This window comes from Pan paniscus, chromosome 18, assembly GCF_029289425.2.
Source record: "Pan paniscus chromosome 18, NHGRI_mPanPan1-v2.0_pri, whole genome shotgun sequence".
Classification (NCBI taxonomy): Eukaryota; Metazoa; Chordata; class Mammalia; order Primates; family Hominidae; genus Pan; species Pan paniscus.
In genome coordinates, this window is record NC_073267.2 from 60,711,283 (window position 1) to 60,734,167 (window position 22,885).

Here is a 22,885-nt window from a genome sequence, read left to right on the forward strand (position 1 = left end):
CCTAACACTTTGGGAGGCCGAGGTAGGTGGATGACTTGAGGTAGGGAGTTCGAGACCAGCCTGATCAACATGGAGAAATTCTGTCTGTATTAAAAATACAAAATTAGCCAGGCATGGTGGCACATGCCTGTAATACCAGCTACTTGGGAGGCTAAGGCAGGAGAATCACTTGAACCAGGGAGGCGGAGTTTGCGGTGAGCCGAGATCATGCCATTGCCCTCCAGCCTGGGCAACAAGAGCTAAACTCTGTCTCAAAAGAAAAAAAAAAAAAAAGAGAGGCTGGGCGCGGTGGCTCATGCCTGTAATCCCAGCACTTTGGGAGGCCAAGGTGGGTGGATCACGAGGTGAGGAGTTCAAGACCAGCCTGGCCAAGATGGTGAAACCCTGTCTCTACTAAAAATACAAAAATTAGCCAGGTGCTGTGGCAGGCACCTATAATCCCAGCTACTTGGGAGGCTTGGGCAGGAGAATCACTTGAACTCAGGGGGTGGAGGTTGCAGTGAGCCGAGATTGCGCCACTGCACTCCAGCCTGAGTGACAGAGTGAGACTCCGTCTCAAAAAAAAAAAAAAAAAAAAAAAGAGAAAATATAATATCATGGGTTAATATAAAACATTAGAGTATGTCAAGATTTAGAGTTTCGGGGGAACAGAGAGGAATGAAAGGAGATGTAAATCCAGGTGGAAGATCGCAGTGGATGAGAGAATGGCATGCAAACTCCCTGCATTTCTCTGCAAGCTGTTTTCCTTCCTGTTACAGGCTGAATTGTGCCCCTCAGTGCACATTTTGAAGCCTTAACCCCGAGTCCTGAAGAATGTGACTGTATTTGTAGATAGGGCCTTTAAAGAAGTAATTGAGATAACACAAGGGTGGGCTCTCATCCAATCTCACTGGTGTCCTTAGAAGAGGAGATTAGGACACAGACACACACAGAGGAAAGACCCTGTGGGGACACAGGGAGCAGATGGCCAGCTATAAGCCAAGGAGAGAGGCCGCAGAAGAAACCGACTTTGCCAACACCTGTTTTTTTTTTTTTTTGAAACGGAGTCTCACTCTGTCACCCAGGCTGAGTGCAGTGGCTCGATCTTGGCTCACTGCAACCTCTGTCTCCTGGGTTCAAGCGATTCTCCTGCCTCAGCCTCCTGAGTAGCTAGGATTATAAGCACTTGCCACCAAGCCCGGCAAATTTTTGTATTTTTAGTAGAGATGAGGTTTCCCCATGTTGGCCATGCTGGTCTCGAACTCCTGACCTGACACCTTGATCTTGGACTTCCAGCTTCCAGAACTGTGAGGAAGAAATTCAGTGGTTTAAGCCACCCGATCTGTGGTATTTGTTATGGTAGCCTGAGCTGACTAACACACCTCCCTTGGACCTAGAACATGCAATCTGCCTGGGCATCTTGTGGTCCAGACAAATAAGTGAACATGACTTTGAAAATGAGCCTGGCTGCAGATGGGATGATTTTAGGGAAAGGGAGGGAGGGTGTCTGGGGGCCAGAGTAGAGTGGAGCTGATGTAGATCCTTGGCTTGTGAAACTCTAAAGGGTAATTTCTCCCTGTGTGACCTGATTGCTAACCAATGTTTCCAGGGGCAGGGGGTGGGGTGGGGAGTTAAGTTTTGGGGGCATAATTCTGTTCTCTGCCAGAAAAGCTGACATCTCCATCGCCTCCTGCTCCTACTACAAGATGGAATTCTGTAATTCTATCATTAGAACTTTCTATAGCTTAAGGCCATGTGTACTAAATCTGTAAGACCATCAGAATCAGCTCGGGGTATTTTATAGAGTGTCTACATCTGGGCTCAGACATTGAAACAGAACATCAGACGTATAGGAAGAGGCTTCCAGATCAGATGGTGATGTGCCCTAGATTTGGAAGGTAGTGGGCTTTGGGTGGTAGTGGTGATATGGTGGTGGTGCTGGTGGAGTTAGTCACTCTGTGTTGCTTGTTTCCAAGAGCCAGCAATTAGGAGTGGATGAGCGATGAGGGGATCCCCTAGATGACCAGGGATGGGGCTTAGGGTTAGGTCTTGCTAGCCGCCTGGTGGGAGACCTAACAGCCATGCTCATCCTCATCTCTGAAGATTCATAAAGTCATGAAGAGCCTTTTGGGTTCTCAGGAAAGTCATGTAACACTCCTAGGTGCCTGTTTTAGAAATTTTAATGCTCTCAAAGCCCGGATCGCTGGGCCTTGGCTGGTTAGAGAAGGCTGTACTGGGTGCTGGGTGCTGGATGCTAGGTGCTGTGTGTGCCATTTCTGCCCAGAGTGTTTCTGGGATATAAGGAAGCAAAGGGACCCTGCCCACCTCCCCGCCTTTGGAGCGGATGCCTGGGTGAGGTCATTGACAGGTCAATGGTGAGGTAGAGAAGATGGCATGTTTGTGGCAGTTCACTTTAGTGGAGCTCAGTTGGTTACTTACCTCCCCCTGCCCATTTCCTCTGCTGTCACCTGGGCACATGCATAGTTGTTTCCTTGTAAAGACCTTGCCATAAGTCCATAAGAAAATGCAGGTGAAACTCTTAGCAGAGTTTCTGGCTCAGAGTAAGCATTTGACGATGATGATGATGATGACAATGATGGTAGTATTGGCTGGGCTTTTGTTTAAGTGTCCCAGGGGAGACATTCATCATGCTTTACCACTGGCCTGAACACAAGAACCTTCCAAAATATTATACTCTCTTCTTGAGTATTTCCACAGCCTAGGAGTAATGTACTCTGTGCTGCCTGTGATGCAATCCCCGCCCCACCCCACCCCATCATCAGGCCAGTTTTGAGGGAGCTGGTCCATGATCCAGTCTCCTGTCTGATTCTTCCCTAGAGAGTCTGGATTCAGGGGACAGAGAGGAAGAATCAAGGTCCACCCTCCCCACGACTCTGATAATGAATAGAACATCTGGCGAGTGGCAGGTGCCTCCTTGGTCGGTCTTATGCCTACTTGATAATAGATGATCTAATCTGTCTCTCCATAGCACTTCCTTCTCTCTGCAGGTGACAGAGATGGAGTGATCCCATCCTTCACCTGGAGAAAACACGGCTTCCCAGGGAACATGCTCTGAGTTGCAGCAGGCTGGAGGTGGCATCCCGGGAGGTTTACGATGCTTGCTGCTTACAGGCATTGCTGTGTGCAGCTGTATCATGGGCTGGACCACCTGCCAAGGGCAGGGCACCTCCAACCAGGCCAGGAGAAATTAGAAGCTTTATCCAGGTTCACAAATAGTCTGGCCACTTCTCAGCCCTGCTATCCCCCAGTAGCATTTCTTATAGAAAGCAAAACACTTAGTCTTCCTCTTCCTCTTTTAAAATTGCATTATGTTGAAGTATTTTGGGAATACAAAAAAAACTTATAGAGAATATTTCATAAATGTTAACATACCCATCGCTCAGCTTAAGAATGAAAACATTGCAAACACAGTTGAAGCCTTTTCACTGTACAATTCCCTTCTTCCTTCTCTCCCTCAGTGGTAACTGCTGTCCTAAATTTTCCCATATATGATTTTAAATTTTATTTCATTTGTATGTGTCCATGTGCTTTTACACTTTTAGAGAATCAGTGTGGTCACACTGTTGGTCGTCTCCGATAGCTATTTCTTTTTTTTCAGTATTGATTTGATAGTTCTCCATGTTGTTGCCAGGAGTTCTGGGTTTCCAGTTTGCTTCAACTTCCAGCCAAACTGTCACAGCATCATGATCTCCCTTTATTTATCCGTTTTCCTGTTAACCGATACGTGGTATCTTTCCAAATCCAACAAGTTTAATTTTGTTAGATTTCATGCACTATAGCAATGAATATTCTTCCATGTGACTCCTTATGTAAATGTGTGAAAATTCCTGTCTATACAGGTGGGTCTGGAAATGCTGGGTCATGGGAGTCACATGGCTTCAGCTTTTCTAGAAATCAGCAAATTGCATTCTTGAATGATTTTTAGCAGTTTATATCTACACCAGAGGGGTAAGAAAGTTCTCACTGCTCCACTACCTCACCAGGATTGACTTGTCAAACTTTTAAAATGCTTGCCAACTGATCTTTTTGGAAATGAGGTACCTCATTATGGTTTACATGGTATTTTAAAGTGATTTCATATTGCACACATGGGCACATGCACACACGCACAGAGAGAAGGATTAAGCCTTCTGCACTTGCATTATTCCATGGAAGGATCCTCTGCCTGAAGGAAATTCAGAGCGATAAGATCTAGAAGCGATGTGGTCTGATCGTGATGGAGGAGGAATGTGCTATTCCATTCAGCTATGACTTGGATTTTATACCCTGCACATATGGTCTTGCCACTTTGAGTAGGTAGCTTTACTGCTCCAAACCTCAACTCAGTTAATCTGCAAAATGGAAATAATAATAAATACCTATCTCAGAGGGTGGCTGGCAGATTAAAAGATGAAGTATGTATAACATTTAGCACAAATGCCTGGCACACTAAGCACTGGGCAAATGGCAGCTGCAAGTCCTCCCCTTCTTCCCTCTCTCCCTTCTTTCTTTTTTCCTTCCATCCCTCCTTCTCTCCTTCTTTCTTTACCTCCTTCCCTCTCTTTTTGCCTTCCTTCCTTCCTTCTTGTTCCCTCCCTCTCTTCCTTCCCTTCTTCCTTTCCTCCTTCCCTCCCTCCTTCTCTTCCTTCTCCCCTCACCTCCCCTCTCCTCCCCTCCTCCTTTCCCTACCTCCCTCCTTCCTTCCCCCCTTCCCTCCTTCCCTCCTTCTCCCCCGCTTTCTTCCTTCCTTCCTCCCTGTCTTCTTCCTACTTTCCTCCTTTCCTCCTTTCCTTCCCTTTCTCTCCTCCCTTTCTTTCACTCTAATGTACTGGAGAGGCAGTTGTGTTGCCTTTCAACACAGACAGAAACTCTAATAAGGCTACTGCATTATATAGAGGAACATCCTTCGGAGTCCCCTGCTTTAAGGAATAGTAAAGAATGCTTTATAATTAATATATTGTTTGTATGTAAATAGATTCCTCTATGTTGGTATGGGCTACCTCTATTTCCTAAATAATTTGACCTGCTTCCTTGATATTTCATGATTTTTGTTCATTTGCTTAGAAAACTTTCCTTTTGGAGGGTTCAGAGTCAACGTTAGCCAGCCAACATCAGAGTTGTGTAATCATGAATTACCAAGAAGGAGAATTCTAGATCCAGAGTTTGCCAGGTAAATGGCTGCTGGCAAACAGCTCACAGGAGAAAAATCTGCCTAGAAATTACTGGCTTGTTTTTGTTTTGTTTTTGAGACAGTGTTGCTGTGTCGCTCAGGCTGGAATGAACTGGTGCAATCTCAGGTCACTGCAGCCTTGACCTCCCAGATTCAAGCAATTCTCCTGCCTCAGCCTCCCAAGTAGCTGGAATACAGGCATATGTCACCACACCTGGCTAATTTTTGTAGTTTTAGCAGAGATAGTGTTTCACCATGTTGGCCAGACTGGTCTTGAACTCTTGACCTAAAGTCATCTGCCCACCTCGGCCTCCCAAAGCGCTGGGATTACAGGCTACTGGCTTGTATTTCCATAACTCCATTCTGGTCTATGCACAAGACCAATTGTCACCTGAAGGAGTTATGCCTGGTTCCAGACCTGTTCTAAGTGATGTCTGTATTTCATAAATGTGCTTGCATTCTATGCTTTTCATTGCAAACTGGGATGCCACCATTTACTATACCTTCCCCTGTGCTAGCGTCTCTGACCAAGGCAGCAGGCCTTCAGCAGACAAATAATTAACTTTCAGAATTAAAGTATACAAAAGCACAATTAATTAATTTGATACTTTTTAAATCTATGCTGTACATTAACTCATCTTAGTCTTTAGCCATAACACAAACACACACGTGCACACAGGGGCACACACAACCACGCACACACACCAACTAATTAGATGAGTTTCCACTGGGTGCCCACTCTGCCAGGCTTCATCAAGTACTGGACAAACAGACCCTTTTCTAGCCTCTCAGAGCTCATGATATAAGAGGGGAGACAGACATTAATCAGATCATCTACAAAGAAAAATACAATCTCAAATTGTGCTAAATGTCAGAAAGTACCGAGAAAGAGGCACTGAGTGAGAAAAACAGCATGGACACACTTTGGAGGGGATGGTAGCGAAAGTCTCTGTGGGGAGTGGTTGAGATGGAGAGGGTGAGAAGGGAGCATCCATGGGAGGGATGAGGGAGAAAGCTTCCAGGCAGAGTGAAGGGATGAGCCAAGGCCCTAACTGGGGAACCGCAAACTCAGTGGGGTCACAGATGGAAGGCCCACGTGGCTGGGCCACTGTAAGTGAGAGGAAATGGGGAGATGGGTGGGGTCAGGTCATGAGGGACTGCTGTGATTTGGGGTAATTTCCCAGTGCTCAGTGTTTGTTCCCACTGTTGTTCATCTCTGAATGTTCACATTCTGTCCACTCTGTGTCTTTGCCTGAGCTGTCCCTTCCACCTAAAAATTACGCTCTACAACAGTCTTCCCCCAACAGCTAAGTGTGATGCATCCTTCAAAGGTTCTGCTACGTCCTGGATCCCCTCCACCACCTCTAGGAGAAAGGGTCTCTCCTAAGACCTGTAGCATTTAGCTGTCTCGCATCTGGGCTGCTTGCTCTACCTGTTCTTAGCTTCTTTTCAGCAGTGACTCCTACTTGAAGACAAGCATCCTGAGTGTGAGGACCACGTTGAGGACCATGTCCCATTATCCTCATGTTCACTCTTCCCCTTCCCTGTGTAGTTCCCAGCCCCAGGAGGTCAGTATGTTTTAAATATCTTCTCCAGATAGAGCAGCCTGTGCAAAAGCCTGAAGCAGGAGAGAGAGAGATCATAGAACATTTGAACAACTAGAAGAAACATACAAGGGCAAGGAAGAGAAGATCAGATTGTGAAGGCCTTGGAGACCATGAAAATTATGTAGTTTTTTTCTGAAGCACCAGGAAGACACTGGAAGGTTTTAAATTGCAAACTGCAATGTATTAAGTTATTAACAACTAGAATTGGCTTCTTAGTGATATTTGACTCTAAATTGGTCCATGCTTGAGCTCACCAAAGGAATAAATCTCTAACAGTGGAACTTATAGTTCTGATAGTGAAGGTATTTCAAAGATGGGTAGTCCAGGAGTACCCTTGGAAACATATCATGAATATGGTTAAGGCCAGCCTTGCCTCAACCCAAGGACAATTATCAAAGGTGCATGGATATAGCTAATTCTTTGATTGCCTTTGTCAAAAATAGTGTTCTTTTTAGTGAATTGGGTGAAATAAATATCCCACTTGGCCTCATTGTTATGGATGTCACCTTTCTGGCTTGAGCACCAGTTTGCTTTACATTGGCATCAACGTTTTCTGCAAACTGTTTGAAGTCAGGAGAAATTAACCCTCAATGATCTGAGCTCATGAAGTTTACAAATAGCACTGCCTGGCAAATTAAGGGGTTTGCAGAGGATATGAGTACAGTCTACAGTGCCCCAAGAAACTGCTTGATGACTCTGACAATAGCCCCTGGAAAGTCAATGGAGGTGTAACAATAAAAATTAAGCAAAAAAGTAACCTTCACTGATCATCAGTGGTGACATGCCAGCGTCTGGTTTATGTGTGTCTTGTCATGTAATCATTCAACAATGTAGTGAGGAGGTTGGTTATTCTTACTTTTCTAATGAAGAAACTGAGGTTCAGAGAGGGTCACACAACTAGGAAGTAGCCACACAGGAGCTAGAACACCACCGGCCAATGGCCAATCTTTCTATGATACTTTCCATGTCTCTTGGGGGCCTCTTCAGCCTTGGAAAGTCCTCTTTGGGTAGAGTGGAGCCACCAGCAGGAATCTCCTGATGCGTTAGTTTCCTAAAGCTGCGGTAACAAATTTCTACACACTTAGTTTCTTAAAATAATGAAAATTTATTCTCTTATAGTTCTGGAGGCCAGAGGCCTCGAGTCAGTTTTACTAGACCAAAATTAAGGTATTAGCAGGGCCATAGTCCCTCCAGAGGCTCTAGGGAGAATCTAGTGGCTTCTGGCAAGCCTTGGCTTGTGGCTGCATCACTCTAAGCTCTGTCTTCTTCTTTTGTCTGTGTCAAATCTCCCTCCACCTTTCTCTTATAAGGACAGTTGTGATTGCATTTAAGGCTCACCCAAATAACCGAGCATAAACTCCCTAATGCAGTAAAATCTATGAATACCCTTTTTTCCAAATAAGGTAACATTTACAGGTTACAGGATCAGTACCAGATACTTCTGGGAATCGTTATCCAGGTTGTAATGCCTGGTTCTATGCCCAAATTGGCTCCCCTCATCCACGAGCTCCATGAGTAGCCAGAATCTGTAACAGGGAACATTCTCTGTCCCTCAGCTTCCTTCTGGGCCAACCAGAGCATAACTGGGCTGAGGCCTGGGTAAGCATTTCTCCCCAACATAACATAATGTTTGTCTGAAGGTAATTCTGCCTCTAAATTATTTGCAAATGCTCCTCACATTCCCCCCCAACTTTTTAGGATTCAGAGCCAATTTGTAATAAGCAAGAGCAGTTTGACCCAGATTAAAAGATACAATTAGTCTGTCTGCTTGGTAAACCTAAAAAAGTACCACTTACAACAAGTTATTGTGTTTTTGACAAAGGGAGATGTCCTGGCAGAACAATAAAGCCCCCACCACTGATAAGAGCCTTGTAATTTACTCAAAACACTCAAGTGGGAAGAGAGAGCAGCCCCTTGGAACCTGGGATCGCAGCCTGTCCTGCTCTTGTGGGAAGTGGCCCCCAGGAGAGGAGGTGGATTCCATTACTGCCCAGAAGAGAAGAGATTGCCAAGTGAGGGCTGGGGAGCCCACTCCTCCACCTTTCCCTTGGAGCTGCTAAAGGTTGCTTTCCTGGAAATGGGAGCTCTGTGGGACCAAGTATATGAGGCCACCCTGGATTATAGACGAAAGTCCCACCAACTCAGGTGGCCAGCTGTCCTGAGCAGCCGAGGATGGGGCCATCTTGGATCATGAGGGCCAGCTAGTCAGTTGTCAGGTCATGTCTGTCCCACTGGGGACACGGGTAAACTCTAGGGGCTGGGAACTGATGGGACTCTCTCCTTCTTGGCCTCATCTTCCTTCCATTGGCCCTGACCTTGGCCTCAGCCTCAGAGGTGCGGAGCCCCAGGAACCATGCACAGCAGCTGTGTATTGGGTCCTCACTCTGGGCCAGCGTTGATGGGAGTTCCTTATGTGGATCACCCTGTGTAAGTCTTACAACCAGCGTGGGGCAGGAACTCTTGTTATACTCATTTTATGGATTAAGAAACGGGACTGTTATGGGTTGAACCATGTCCCCCTCAAATTTATATGTTGACTTTCTAGCCCCCAGTATCTCAGAATGTGACCTTATCTGGAGGCAGGGTCTTTACAGAGATAATGAAGTTAAGTGGGGTCATTAGGGTGGGCTGTAATCCAATAAGACTGGAGTCCGGATGAAGAGGGGAAATGTGGAAGCAGACACAAACCTGGGGAGAACACCATGTGATGATGAAGGCAGGAGTCAGGGTGATGCTTCTCCAAGCCAAGGAATGCCAAAGATGGCCAGCCAGCCCTGAAGCTGGAGCAGGGGCTGGGAGCAGATCCTCCCTCTCAGCCCTCAGAAGGAACCAACATTGTCAACACCAGTCTTGGACTTCTTGCCTCTGGAACTGTGAGGCAAAAAACTTCTGTTTTTAAAGCCACTCAAAGTTTGCAGTCTTTTGTTCCGGAATCTCTGGGAAACTAGTGCATGGGGCTAAGAAGGTAACTTCCTGGAGCAGACACGGACACCTGGCTGACCTGTGGTTGTTCCCAATACTTTTTTCACTGTTGTCTTCCACTATGAAGACTGGAGAAGCAAAATATCTGTTTTCCCTGTTTCTTTTGATCTGGCCAATGAGATCTAAGCCTGTTGGAAGTTTCTGGGAAAGGTTTTGCTCTCCTGATAAAAAGAGACAGACAAGACATGTCCCACTGCCTTTGTCCCACCCTAAACCCCTCTTCGGTGCTCATCTGCTGACAGATGCAATGCCTAGCACTACAGAGACCAGCTTGCAAAATGAAAAGGTCCAAAGAGTTTCAGAGTTGGTGGGCCTTTGGTGGTTGAGCCACTAAAGCCGAACTTCTTGTTTGTATGAAAAATAAACCCTGATTTGTTTTTGTCACTGCAGTCCTATTTTAATGCAACGTACTGCCCAGTGCATTCCCAGTTGCTCTAACATCCCAGGCTAGCCAGCTTGTGAGAGACAGGGCTCTGGTTAGACTTAGTTCCTTCTCGCTTCAGGGCCTACTGCACAGTGCTGACTGTGGACAGAGCCTGTAGTTTGTTCTCACACTGTTAGTAGTTCATTCTCACACTGTATTAGTTCTCACACAGTATTAGTTCATTCTTACACTGCTATAAAGAAATGCCTGAGACTGGGTAATTTATAAACAAAGGAGCTTTAATGGACTTACAGTTCCGCATGGCTGGGGAGGCCTCAGGAAACTCATAATCATGGCAGAAGGGGAAGCAGTCACCTTCTTCACAAGGCAGCAAGAGAGAGAAGAGTGAGCAAAGGAGGAGCTTTCCATACACTTATAAAACCATCAGATCTCATGAGAACTCACTCACTATCATGAGAACAGCTTGGGGGAAACTGCCTCCATGATCCAATCACCTCCCTCCCTCTACACATGGGGGATTACAATTCCAGATGAGATTTAGGTGGGGACACAAAGCCAAACCATATCAAAGCCAGGCCACACTTCCTAGAGCCAAGTGGCTTCTTCATCTCTGTCACTCTGAGGCACTCAGGGAAGAGGCAAGGGCTGTAGCAGCTGCCCAACCCTGTAAACACAGAAGAGGAGACAGAAATCACGAGAACAGAGTGTACGGGCAGAGCATTGTCGAGGGAGCTGCAAGATGCCTCACAGAGTCCCATTCATTCTCATCCAGCTTGGCTGTCAGGCTGAGGAGTGAGTGGCGTTGATTTTTAGCTCTTTGGGGGCTGTGCTGGGAGGGGAGCAGAGCTTTCTGGTGGAGAGACATTCCAGGGCAGGGCAGCCCAGAGGGAGTGTCTGTGCAGTAGGGGCTGGACTCAGTCTGGGCTTTACTTTTTCCTTGCCTCTGCCTCCTCAACTCCCATTACCACTTCTGCTTCTATGTCTTCTATATTCCTCCACAGTGCCAAGCACAGAGTCTTCCATACAGCAGTAAGTACTCTATAAATGATTGCATTAAACTTATAAAAATGGGGAGCCTGCCTGACTCACGATGACTCTGACTCTGTTCTTCCTAGAACAGATACTGTTCTTTTTGGACCAAATTTTGGCTGGGCTATTCAATTGGATTTTACCCAGAGACCACAATGATTGATTGGTTTGAGAAAAGACATGTGACTTCAACTGAGCCAATAGGAAGTCTTCCCTGGGATTTAAAAAATGTGAGCTGAGAAGGATGCATGCTCTTCTCTGATCATGAGGCTCTAAGAATATAAGGCCACAGCTACTAATGTTCATGCCCTCTGGAGTATAAAGAAAGACCATAGGCAGTATGATGTGCTCCACTCTCACTCACCTGTAAGCCATTCCCCAAACACAACTGGACTAGAATGATAATAGTGATTGTAATACTCATTGTTATTTACCCAGCATTTAGGGTCGGTCTGTGCTCAAGATGCTCTCATTCTGGAGCTTAAAGCTGAGCTCTCCCTTCTCTGAGCTCTCAGGACGCCAGATTTGCCCTTCTTTTATGGCAATTACCACATCCTGTGGTGAATTGTTCATTCGCAATCATTTACTGGTACTTACCACATGGAAGCTACTGTACTTAGCACTGGAGAGAAATATGGAAATCTACAACATGGTTTCATGTTAGATTAGGGCAAGGGCATGGATGACTGCTGTTAGTCAGACAAGCTTATGCTGAAACAGTCTGAAACAAACAACCTGAAATTATTAGGCGGTTTTTGCACCCATTGGGAAGGGCTGAGGACTCTGCTTCCCAGGGCCTGTATTCCAGGACCCTCGCTAAAGAAGCAGCAGTGGGTGGCAATAGGAAAAGAGAGCATGGCACACCGAGGCTTGAATCTTCTGCCTGGAAATGACGAGTCACTCATGCTCACATTTCATTGGCTAAAACAAGTCACCTGGCCATGCCTGAGCTCAATAGGTGAGGTAAGGACCATTCTTCCAAAGGAGAGATACCAAAGCTTTCTGAGCACAATACTGTCTACTACACTTTCTTCTCTTGGCAGCTGGACAACATCTTATCACTGTAACCTTCCCAGTGGCCACCCTTGCACTTTGCACCTAATGAGTACTATGTTAGTTTGTTCTTGCATACTATAAAGGAACACCTGAGACTGGGTAATTTATAAAGAAAAGTGGTTTATTTGGGCTCACAGTTCTGCAATCTGTACAGGAAGCATAGTGCTGGCATCTGCTTCTGGTGAGGCCTCAGAAAGCTTCCAATCATGGTGAAAGGCAAAGGGAGAGCCAGAGTATCACAGGGTGAGAGGAGGAGCCAGACAGAGAGGGGGAGGTGCCACATTCTTTTAAACAACCAGATCTTGTGTGAACTCAGAGCCAGAACTCACTCATTATCTGAGGACAGCACCCAAATTCATGAGGGATTTGTCCCCGTGACCCAAACACTTAGCATGAGACCCACCTCCAACACTGGAGATTACATTGAACGTGAGATCTGGAGGGGACAAAACATCCAAACCACATCAAACACTGAAGGATTACGTGCCCTCTTTCCTTTGTACCACTTATTGCAATTGTAATAAACACTCAGGCCACTGTATGTTTAATGTCTGTCTCACCCACTGGACTATAAATGGCCTCAGGGAAGGTTAATGTCTGTCTGCTGTTAAAGTAGTTTAACTATATTTAAACAAAGTACTGCTTAATTGTTGTAACCCAGCACTTAGTATCTGATGCATACTAATACCAATGAATGATTGTTCACAAATGTGTGAATGAATAGAGAAAGAACCCATGAAGGCATTGACACCTGCTTCATTCATTTGCTATTCCAGCTGTGGCATATGCCAGGTCCTGTTTCAGGTGCAGAGATGGAGAAGTGATTTGCACCCTATTGTCCCATCCTCCTGGAGCTGGTGGCTTGCTCAGGATCAAATCCAGCCTGCACCTCATGTAACCAAATGAAATTGTCAATAATGAGCTGCCTTTGGCCAATAAAAATGGCAATTTCATATGCTTCATCCCAATCCGAAACAGATGACAGCTCTGTTTGAAGCTGGGAGCCCACCTATTATTCAGTGTTTCCCTATCTTCACAGCATCCTCCTAGCCCCCAGTGCACATTCATGGAATTCTAGAATATAAAAATCTCTGGACAAAATATCCTCCAAGTCCTAAAATTCTATATCCCTGAATCAAGCTGTCATGCAGGACTCTCAGGCACTATAATATATGGACTAGAACATCTGAGGGCAAGTCCCCTTCCCCCAAAGCTGACCTTGGCACCTGATGCATCTGGGAGCCCCAAAAGGGGGTCCCAGGCCCCAGGGCCTGCACATGCTGCCGCACGCAGTGTCTTCTACGGGGCCTGTGCCGGTGGCATTGATCCCTCTGCTAACTAGATGAGAAATTGCAGCAGGCTTTCCTTGCATGGCTTTTCCATGCATCTTTGTCAATGATGGTTTACATTCTGGGATTGAACTAATTTGTTTCCGTTTGCTCCTGGCTGCAGGCTTCAGGCAGCTCAGCTTTGTTGTCCTGGGTTTGCAACTTGCCATCCTCCCTCCTCTTGCCTTTCCCCTCCCTAGCTAACCAGATCTGAGGGCAAAAAGGATTAGCAAGCTCAGTGTGATGTGATTCTGGCACTTGTAGCCTGGATTCTTCTGCTACCTCAGAGAGCTGGGGTGGGGAGAGTGATGACTTAGTTGCCGCATGGAAGAAAGAGGTGGGGAGAATGAACCTTCAGTGCCCACTTGGGTGCTGCACAGCTGGGAACATCCCCACTCTGACAGCTAGCAAATACAAATGACCACAGCGATGATGCTGATTGCAGTTAATGTTTTCTGAGAATTAGGCGCTAGCCCTATGCTAATTCCTTTTCATGCATTTCAGACAGTCCTTTCCATAATCTCTCTCAGTGAGAAGAACTGTTATTTTGTCCATTTTGTGGATGAAGAAACCAGAACCCAAGAGCGTAAATAATTCATCCAAGATCACTCGCTAGGATTCAAGCTTTAATACCTGGTGTGTCTGAATCAAGAATTCACATCCTTACAACTGCTCCATATCCCCCTACTCCCCAAATCTTGATGCTTACAGGTATCTACTGAACAATAAACATCTTCCCTGAGCCTGAAAATAGTGGAGATGAGGTGTGGATTTCTGGAAATTGGAGCGGAGAGACACCTTTGGGGGGATAAAAGACGGCATTTGAGACACTTGCATTCCTCCAGCTGTCCCCCTTTGGCATGTTTTAATTTTAAAGTGGCATATGAGGAGGATGCTTCCTCAGGGGTTCCCCAAAGGCCTGGATATTGGCCGACAAGAGGGCCAATTTTCTCACTGACATTCTTCTTCTTAATAGAGTAAGTCACTTCAGCTGTAAAAATATTTATTTTTAACCCCACATGGGACTGTCTACAAACTATTTTCATGTTGAGTATAAAACAGTCAAACCTGTAACTATTTTCTTTGTTTCAGAATTGGCCTGCAAAACATCTGCTAATTATTTTCCAAAGCTGAATCTATGCAAACTCTACAATCCAGCAATTCCACTCCTGGTGTTACCAGTGGAGGGTCTTGACTACAAGTCATCCAAATTCTTGGCGTTTTGAACAAAAAATTGGACAAAATGCACAAAGAAAGCAATGAAAGAATGAAGCAATGGAAGCACAGATATATGTAAACAAAAATTCACTCCACAGAGTAGGAGCTGGCTCGAGCAAGTGGCTCAAGAGCGTTGGTTACAGAATTTTCTGGAGTTTAAAATACCCTCCAGAGTTTCCCATTGGTTACTTGGTTACACCCTATGTAAATGAAGACTTGGCCTGCAACCAGTCTGATTGGTCACAAGAAGTGACCAATCAGAGGGTGAAGTGAAGTTACAAAGTTAAACATGAAGACTTGGCCCCATGACCAGCCTGAATGATTGTGGGAGGGGACCAATTATAGGCACTCTTCATTTTTCATCTGCAAGGCAGTGCAAAGGGAGTAGCCTCTTATCCTTTTGTTACTTGAGTGTAGAAAGGTGGGGTTTTCCTTTGGATTCAGTTCTAGGAAGTCAGCACAAATCAGCCTTAGGTTCCCTGTCTCCAGACCCTATTCTGCCTCACTGAGTAAATACCAAATAGAAATGAGCATGTGTTCATCTAAGGGAGACCTTCAGAGTGGTGCTTACAGCCCCAAATCAGAAACAATGCAAAGGCCCTGGGCTGGGAAGTGAATTATGGTAGAGTCACATGGTGGACTACTGCGCTGCAATGGGAAGGAGCAATCTTCAGACCAATCCAGGGACATGGAAGGATCTCACACCCATTATGCTGACTGAGCAGAAAGGGTAGGACAAAGTAGGACATACATATATCCTGTATGATTTGATGCTTATGATGTTTAAAAACAGGCTAACTCTAACCGTAACCCTCTGCTCATTAATGCTTTTTGTTTGTTTGTTTATTTGAGACAGGGTTTTGCTCTGTCGTCCAGGCTGGAGTGCTATGGTGCAATCTTGGCTTACTACAACCTCTGTCTCCCAAGCTCAGGGGATCCTCCCACCTCAACCTCCCAAGTAGCTAGGACTACAGGCGTGCACCACAGTGTCCAGCTAATGTTTTTTATTTTTAGTAGCGATGGAGTTTGGTCATGTTGCCCAGGCTACCGATGTGTTTTTAATTATCTTTCTCTTCCCTGCCTTGCCTCCCCATCCCTCTTCCTCACCTGTGCTTCCTAGAATGACCTCCCAGGTAATATCCCTGCACCAGCTCTTGTCTCAGAGTCTGCTTGCGGGGTCTCGGGAACTGAGACAATGCACAATTTTTGTCTTTGTTATGTCAGGGATCATCATTTGGCTCCATCTAGCACCTCCATGAGCCTGGGGACTTTGTCTTGTTCACTGATGTGACCCAAGTGCCTAGAACAGTGCCAGGCAGATTATTGACACTCATTAAGTACTCCTTAGACATTGAAGAAAATATGCAGACATAGCCAGGAGGCCAAGATTCTAGAAAGCATCAAGCTGCCCAGAAGCTGTTTCACTCAAACAAAAGGGAGCAAGGTCATGTTGATGGAGGCCTGTGGTGTGTATATGAGTGTGTATGTGTATATGTATATATATATATGTATATATATATTCTGATCTCACAATAGCTCTTACAATAGTTATTGTCTTAACAACACAAATAGGGTAACTGCTTAGTTCTTCGCTGTTGAAGCTTAGTAGAGGCAGAGCATGTCTGTCTTATTTCTGCTGTAGCCCCAGGGCTTAGCACCTAGTCAGGCCATAGTAGGGGCTCAACAGATATTTGCTGAGTAAATAAATGAGTGAGTTCAAACATCTTGCCCAAAGTCACGGCTGGGAAGTGTTGGAGCTTAGATTTGCACCCAGTTTAGTGTGAGTTCAAAGCCCAAGTTCTCTGGCTATTCCAGGTTGCTGCTCCAGTGTGGATACACACAGAGTCTTTAACTGCTGTCCTTGTCCCCACTGGCTTTCTCATGAGCTATTCAGATGAAAATGACTATTATGTAAAAATACAAAAGAAAAATCTTCATTGACTGGTTTTATGAAGAAAACTTTATAAAATTATATATATATATATAAAATATGTATAATATATATGTTATATAAGGTTTTATACAGAAAGCGTTATAAAGACAACTTCTTCGTGTAGGGTGGGCCCAGCCAGAATGTGGCCAAAGGGTGGACCCCATAACTCTCTTGCCCTTCATCTTTAAACTCCTGATGGGTATCAGTGAAACTCACCAAACCGTTTACCTGGATCAACAGACAAAGAAAATGGTGCTTAGCTAGGTGATCTGCAGTCCAGCTTTGCATTCTGGTTTAAATCCACAGACTTAAACAAATGGGACTTAAGAAGGATGGGCAGGCTGGGCACAGTGGCTCATATCTGTAATCCCAGCACTTTGGGAGGCTGAGGCAAGCGGATCGCCTGAGGTCAGGGGTTTGTGACCAGCCTGGCCAACATGGTGAAACCACTTCTCTACTAAAAATATAAAAAAATTAGCCAGGCATGGTGGCGGGCGCCTGTAACCCTAGCTACTTGGGAAGCTGAGACAGGAGAATTGCCTGAACCCAGGAGGCAGACATTGCAGTGAGCTGAGATTGCGCCACTGCACTCCAGCCTGGGTGGGTGACCGAGCTAAAAAAAAAAAGAAAGAAGGATGGACAGAGGGCAGTGATGGGGATCTCACTGGCCAGAGACATCTCTCTAGTGCTCTATGCTGACTTGACTCAGTTCCAAACTCCCTCAATTGTTCAAAGAGTTGGGCAATAACAGATGTGAGTGGGCACTGGCCACCCATGGCTTGTCTTCTCCAGAGTCAGTAAATGCACCTGACACAATTGGCTGTGACCTACGAGTGTGGTTTCATATAGGTAGGAAAGAGTGTCTTCCCTAGGGCTGTGAGCAGAGCCAGCTAGTGCTAGGGGACTAGGCTGAGTGTAGCAGGATGTTGGATGACATCTTCAAATTAGGTTATCGTGCTCAGATATGGTTTTCTAGGTTTATACGGTCAGAATAACATCCCTGGGAGTGAGAGACCTCATGGAGACCATGAGAAGTGTTTTGAGGGAAGATGAGATTGGAAGTGGGGAAGAAAGTTAAAAATTAGGTGATAAAACAAAAGTGCCTAAGAGGAAGGGAGCAAGATGTTAAGCAGACGTGTTGGGAAATGAAGGAAGTATAAGTGGGAGGGCAGATCTGCCTGAGAGAACCCCGTGAGCAGGTGAGGAGATGGCCTAAGCCCATGGGGAAGCAGATGAGGGGCCCTGAGAACCCCTCAGCTATTGCATATTCTCAGTCTTTGCCCACCAGGTGACGTTTCCTCCTCTCAGGTGAACGCTGCATGCTGGAACGCCCTCTCTGGCCTGATTTGTTGCAAAGGCCCCTGTCCTGAGATGGGCTCACTTTACATCCTGATTCCCATCAAAGCTTCCCATCTCCTCTGCATCTTGCTTGCTGTGTCACTCAGGGTCTGCTCCACTGAGGTGACACTTACACCTAGGGAGGGCCCGGGGAACTCGAAATCAGCCAAGAAGACAGAAGAGGCATGGATCAGCCAGCTGTTTTCCTCTGCTATCTAGTCTAGCTGAATTCAAGAGTCCATCTGAGGAAGGGAATTGGAATCTTGGAAGGGAGCATCCCATGCTTCTCCTGTCTCCAACTGGTCAGGGATGCGCCAGTGCACTCCACTCCCAATCCTATACAGACACACAAAGGACTCTATCACCCAAACCCACGCGGCATATTGTATACGCACACACGCTCACGTATTGCACTAGCATCTTCAGCTCCACCCTGCTTTCTGTGATGGGAGGCTCAGCTGTGTCAACTACATCCATGGGTACCTTTGCCTTCTGGCTTCCAGGTTGGTTTGGACAATTAGAAACTGGAAGGACTCAGATGGTTCCTAAAATTCTCCAAATCAGCAGAAGTAGGGTGCCTGAAGTCAGAAGTGATTCTAAAAATCAGAGGACTCTTGAAGGTCACAGACATTCCATAGCCTGACCCACTCTTAGCTAGATTATAAGAAGCAGAGGGACCCTACTGATATCTGTACTGCCCATCAGTCTATCTATATAGTAAAAGTGGCCAAGACATACTTGGGATACTTCCTTTTTAGGTTTATGTCTATTCATCAGAAACAAAGGAAAAAATTATATCAAGGGTAGACACACAGGGAACAGCTACATTATTTATTGAAAGTGTGTGTGTGTGTGTGTGTGTGTGTGTGTGGTAATTACCTGGTTGTCTCCTTTTACTACTTCTCTAAGTCACTAGACCGTGGACTTCCTCCAGCTGGGACAAGGCTGTTGACCAACAGTCATGTGCTCATGAGTAACACCATTGTCAGCAACAGCTCATGCCTGTCACTCCAGCTAATAACTAGGATAATGGAGGACACAGAGCATTATAATGTTTGGAATATTATAAGAAAAAATTTCTATGGAGAGAGCCTTGCTTATCATCCTTATGCTGATAATTGACTCTCCCCTGGCCCTTACATTTACATGAACACCTCATGTTCATGGCTATAGTTGTCCAGACATTTACTGCATTGTCTGACCCAGAAGCAACGGGAGCACTGGAAGCAACTACACAGAAAAAGTGAAAGTAGCTTTTGTTGAGCCTTACTCTGTGCCAAGATTAAAGTTCGGACAATTAGTTTTTTTAAAAAAATCTTCAAATGACCCATTCGTGGAATAGGCCTTGGCAGAATTTCCATCTTACAGCAGAGAAACTGAGGTTCAGAGAGGTTACGCAACTTGCCTAATGTCCCCCAAATTAGGCCAGCCTTGGAGTGCACTAAGGCCCCTGGAAATCTCTGCTGCTGTCAGACATTGGTGCTAGTGGCTGATGACAACTGCAGGAATTGATACGAATGTTTAGTGACAGAAATGAGGACAGTTTGTCCTGTGATGTAGAGAAATAGTTTTCTCCAACCCCAATTGAAAACTTTGTCAACAGCTTAGTAAAATGTGGCTAATGTTTGACTCCTGTCTTAGGGTTTTCCAGAGAAAAGGAACCAGTACAGGAACTGGCTCACATGATTACAGAGGCTGGGAAGTCCCACAGCCTGCCGTCTGCGCCACTGGCAAGCTGGAGAAGCAGGAAACTTCATGGTGCAGTTTGCCCAAGTCTGCAGGCTTCAGAAACAAGGGTGGGAGTGGGGAGGGGCTGACAGTGTCAGTTCCCATTTGAGCGGGACCCAGAACCAGAAGTGCTGACCTCTGAGGGCAGGAGAAGTTGGGTGTTCTGGCTCAAGCAGAGAGCAAACTCACCTTTCCTCTGCTTTTTTGCTCTCTCTGGGCCCTTGATGAATTGTGTGACACCCACCTGCATTGGTGAAGGCCATCTGCTTTACGCTGTCCACCAACCGAAATGCAGATCTCTTCCAGAAACACCTGCACAGACATTAAGGGATGCCCAGAAATAATGTTTCATCAGCTATGTGGGCATCCCTTAGCCCAGTCAAGATGACGTAAAATAAACCATCACAACCTCCAAATCACAGTGAAATAATGTGAGACCCAGATACAAATATGCAGCTAATTAAAAAAAAAATTGAATTGCTGAATGCTACAGCCAGTGGAAGCCTCGTGGGTCCCTGGGCTGTGTATTTGCTCCCTCCTCAGCTCTGGGATGAACAGCCAGAAGATAGTCTACTGCTTCCTTTCTCCCAGTCTGGCTGGGAAGTCTCTTTCCCACAGTCCCAAGCCAGCTGACCTGGGGACTGGAGTGGTGGCTGTAGCTTAAGAGAACTGAGATGCAGAGGCCCACCCCATCAAGAAAGCCAGGGCCAGGCAGGATGAGCCCAGCATGCTGTTCTCCTCACTGCTGAGCACTGAGTAGTTGGTTCACATCTAAAGGAGGAAGACCAGGGCACTTCCCAGACTCATGGGCCAACACAGACTCATGGTCCACAACTACCCATGGGTTTTAGTGAGAGCTGGAAGAAGTACCTCAGTGCAGTTCAGGGAAAAGTATTTTATAAAAGTAATGAGATTTGTGCAGAATAAAGCAGACATTACATTGTTTATTCACCCCCACACCAAGTTTTCACCTAGACCCATATGTGTGACATAAGAGATGGGAAGGTTCTAATTCCCAGACAGGATCCATATCATGGACCCAGTCAAGCTCACAGGCTCTGCTTTCACGTACAAAGACATGTTCCACCTCCACCCAGCTCAGAAAGTGTTTAAAAATTGTTGTCTGCAGACATAGATGGTTTTGCTCACCTTCAGCATGGAGATTTATCTGGGTGGGCCAAACAAGGGGTTCTTTTACTCAATGCTGTCTCACTATTCTGGCCCATCAAGCCAGTTCTCATAAGGAGAGAGGCTGGGAGCAACTCACTGACGCAGTTGTGTCCTGGCTAAATCAGAACTCGATCTGGCTTGTCTTCTTGCTCTGGGGCTCTTATGCTCAGAAGAAGGGCAGTGCCATGGATAGGAAACAGCACCACATTCTGCAGCTGGCTCATCCCTCCCTGTTTTCTGCATATAGAGGTTCTTTGGATGTAGACACTTTTCTTTCTTTCTTTTTTTTTGAAATGGAGTCTTGCTCTTTCACCCAGGCTGAAGTGTATTGGCACAATCTCGGCTCACTGCAACCTCCACCTCCCAGGTTCAAGTGATTCTACTGCCTCAGCCTCCCGAGTAGCTGGGATTACAGGTGCGCACCACCATGCCCAGTTAATTTTTTGTATTTTTAGTAAAGACCGGGTTTCACCATGATGACCAAGCTGGTTTTGAACTCCTGACCTCAAGTGATCTGCCCACGTTCACCTCCCAAAGTGCTAGGATTACAGGTGTGAGCCACCAGACCCGACCGGATGTAGACACTTTTCTAAAACCAATGAGCTGTCTCAGAAGTCCGGCAAGAAGTCCATCGACTGGAAGGAGCTGTGATCCTCAACCTAAGGGGTGGTCTTTCTCCATTGGTGGTTTTTGAGAAGCTGCTGTTGAAGTATTTGCCAGTTATGAAGGCGAATGGAAAATTTCCCCATTAATTCTTAAGTACTCTGCATAAGGGAGCAAAGCTTCCATAAAGCAGCCTTGAACCAGGATGCCCAGAAATGGCAGCTTTATCCAGACAGATACAGCAAAGACAACTCTTTGGCCAAATGTCTTTCTCTGCGTCATGGCTTTGGCCTAAAATATGCAAGCTTCTCGGAAGACAGATGAGGTCAAATACTCACTCGGCTCTCCTCACCACCCTTACCTTTATGGTTAAATGTTGGAGAGGTGCACCTTTTTGGTACAGCTGTAGTTCGGTGCATGCTGTTCCTTGGTTTTGCCTGGTGGGTTAGACTTTCAGTAATAAGGTGTTGGGGTGATTTTGCTGAAAAAGGGATCCCCTGGGCCCAACCCAGCAGGCATTCCAGTTGCAGCCAGATACACCGTCCCCTTGATATTTCAAGGATCCCTCAGGCTTCTCCTTGAAGGAAGCAGGAGAATGTTTTTTGCGTTTCTAGAACTCTGGCCCAGAAATTAAGGATCAATTTTCTGATTGTAGTAGAAGTGAAGGTTCCTAAGGAATAGTCCTGAGTGTGAGCCTTAAGAGATAGGGAATGAGAGAAGTGGGCTGGGTGTTGTTCATCCTGTTATTCTTTGAGTGTTTCATGGAATCTGAACAAGGACAAGGAAAAAAGGGATTTTTTTTAATGGAGGAAGGATGATTTTCTCCTAGGGTTATTCTAAGTTGGGGTTTTTAAGGCAGCACGGACTGCCAAATGCTGTTTCTCGTGGACTGAAATCACTTTGGGATATTTTTTCTGCCACACTGGGAAGTTTTAGTTTTTAAAACAATGCTTATGCAGATAATGCATTTTTTCTTAATGCTTGTTTTAAGAGACAGTCTTCATTGGGTTTGCACTTTCCACCCTTGATCTTGTTAGAGATGTCATTTTTGCTGTTCTCCAGGTGAAAGCGTTAACCTTGCACAAGTTTGGTAATAAACGATTGTTGAAGTTTCAAAAAAATTTTTGGATAGTGCTGTTCCTCTGCTCAAAGCCATCAATAGTTTTTTATGACGTGTGGTGATTTCCTATTGCTGCTGTCACAAATGACCACAAACTTAGTTTAACGCAGCACGAATTTATTATCTTACGGTTCTGGAGTCAGAAGTCTGACCTGGTCTCAGTGGGCTACAAACAAGATGTTCTCAGAGCTTCATTTCTTTCTGGAGGCTCTATAGGAGAAAGCTGTTTCCTTCCTTTT

The 22,885-nt window shown here is 45.7% G+C and overlaps 1 pseudogene; it reads left to right on the forward strand.

Annotated features, from left to right (window-relative positions):
- Positions 1–21,863, forward strand: part of LOC100988361 (uracil-DNA glycosylase-like) — a 39,532-nt pseudogene extending 17,669 nt beyond the window's left edge.
- Positions 21,864–22,885: the final 1,022 nt, after the last annotated feature.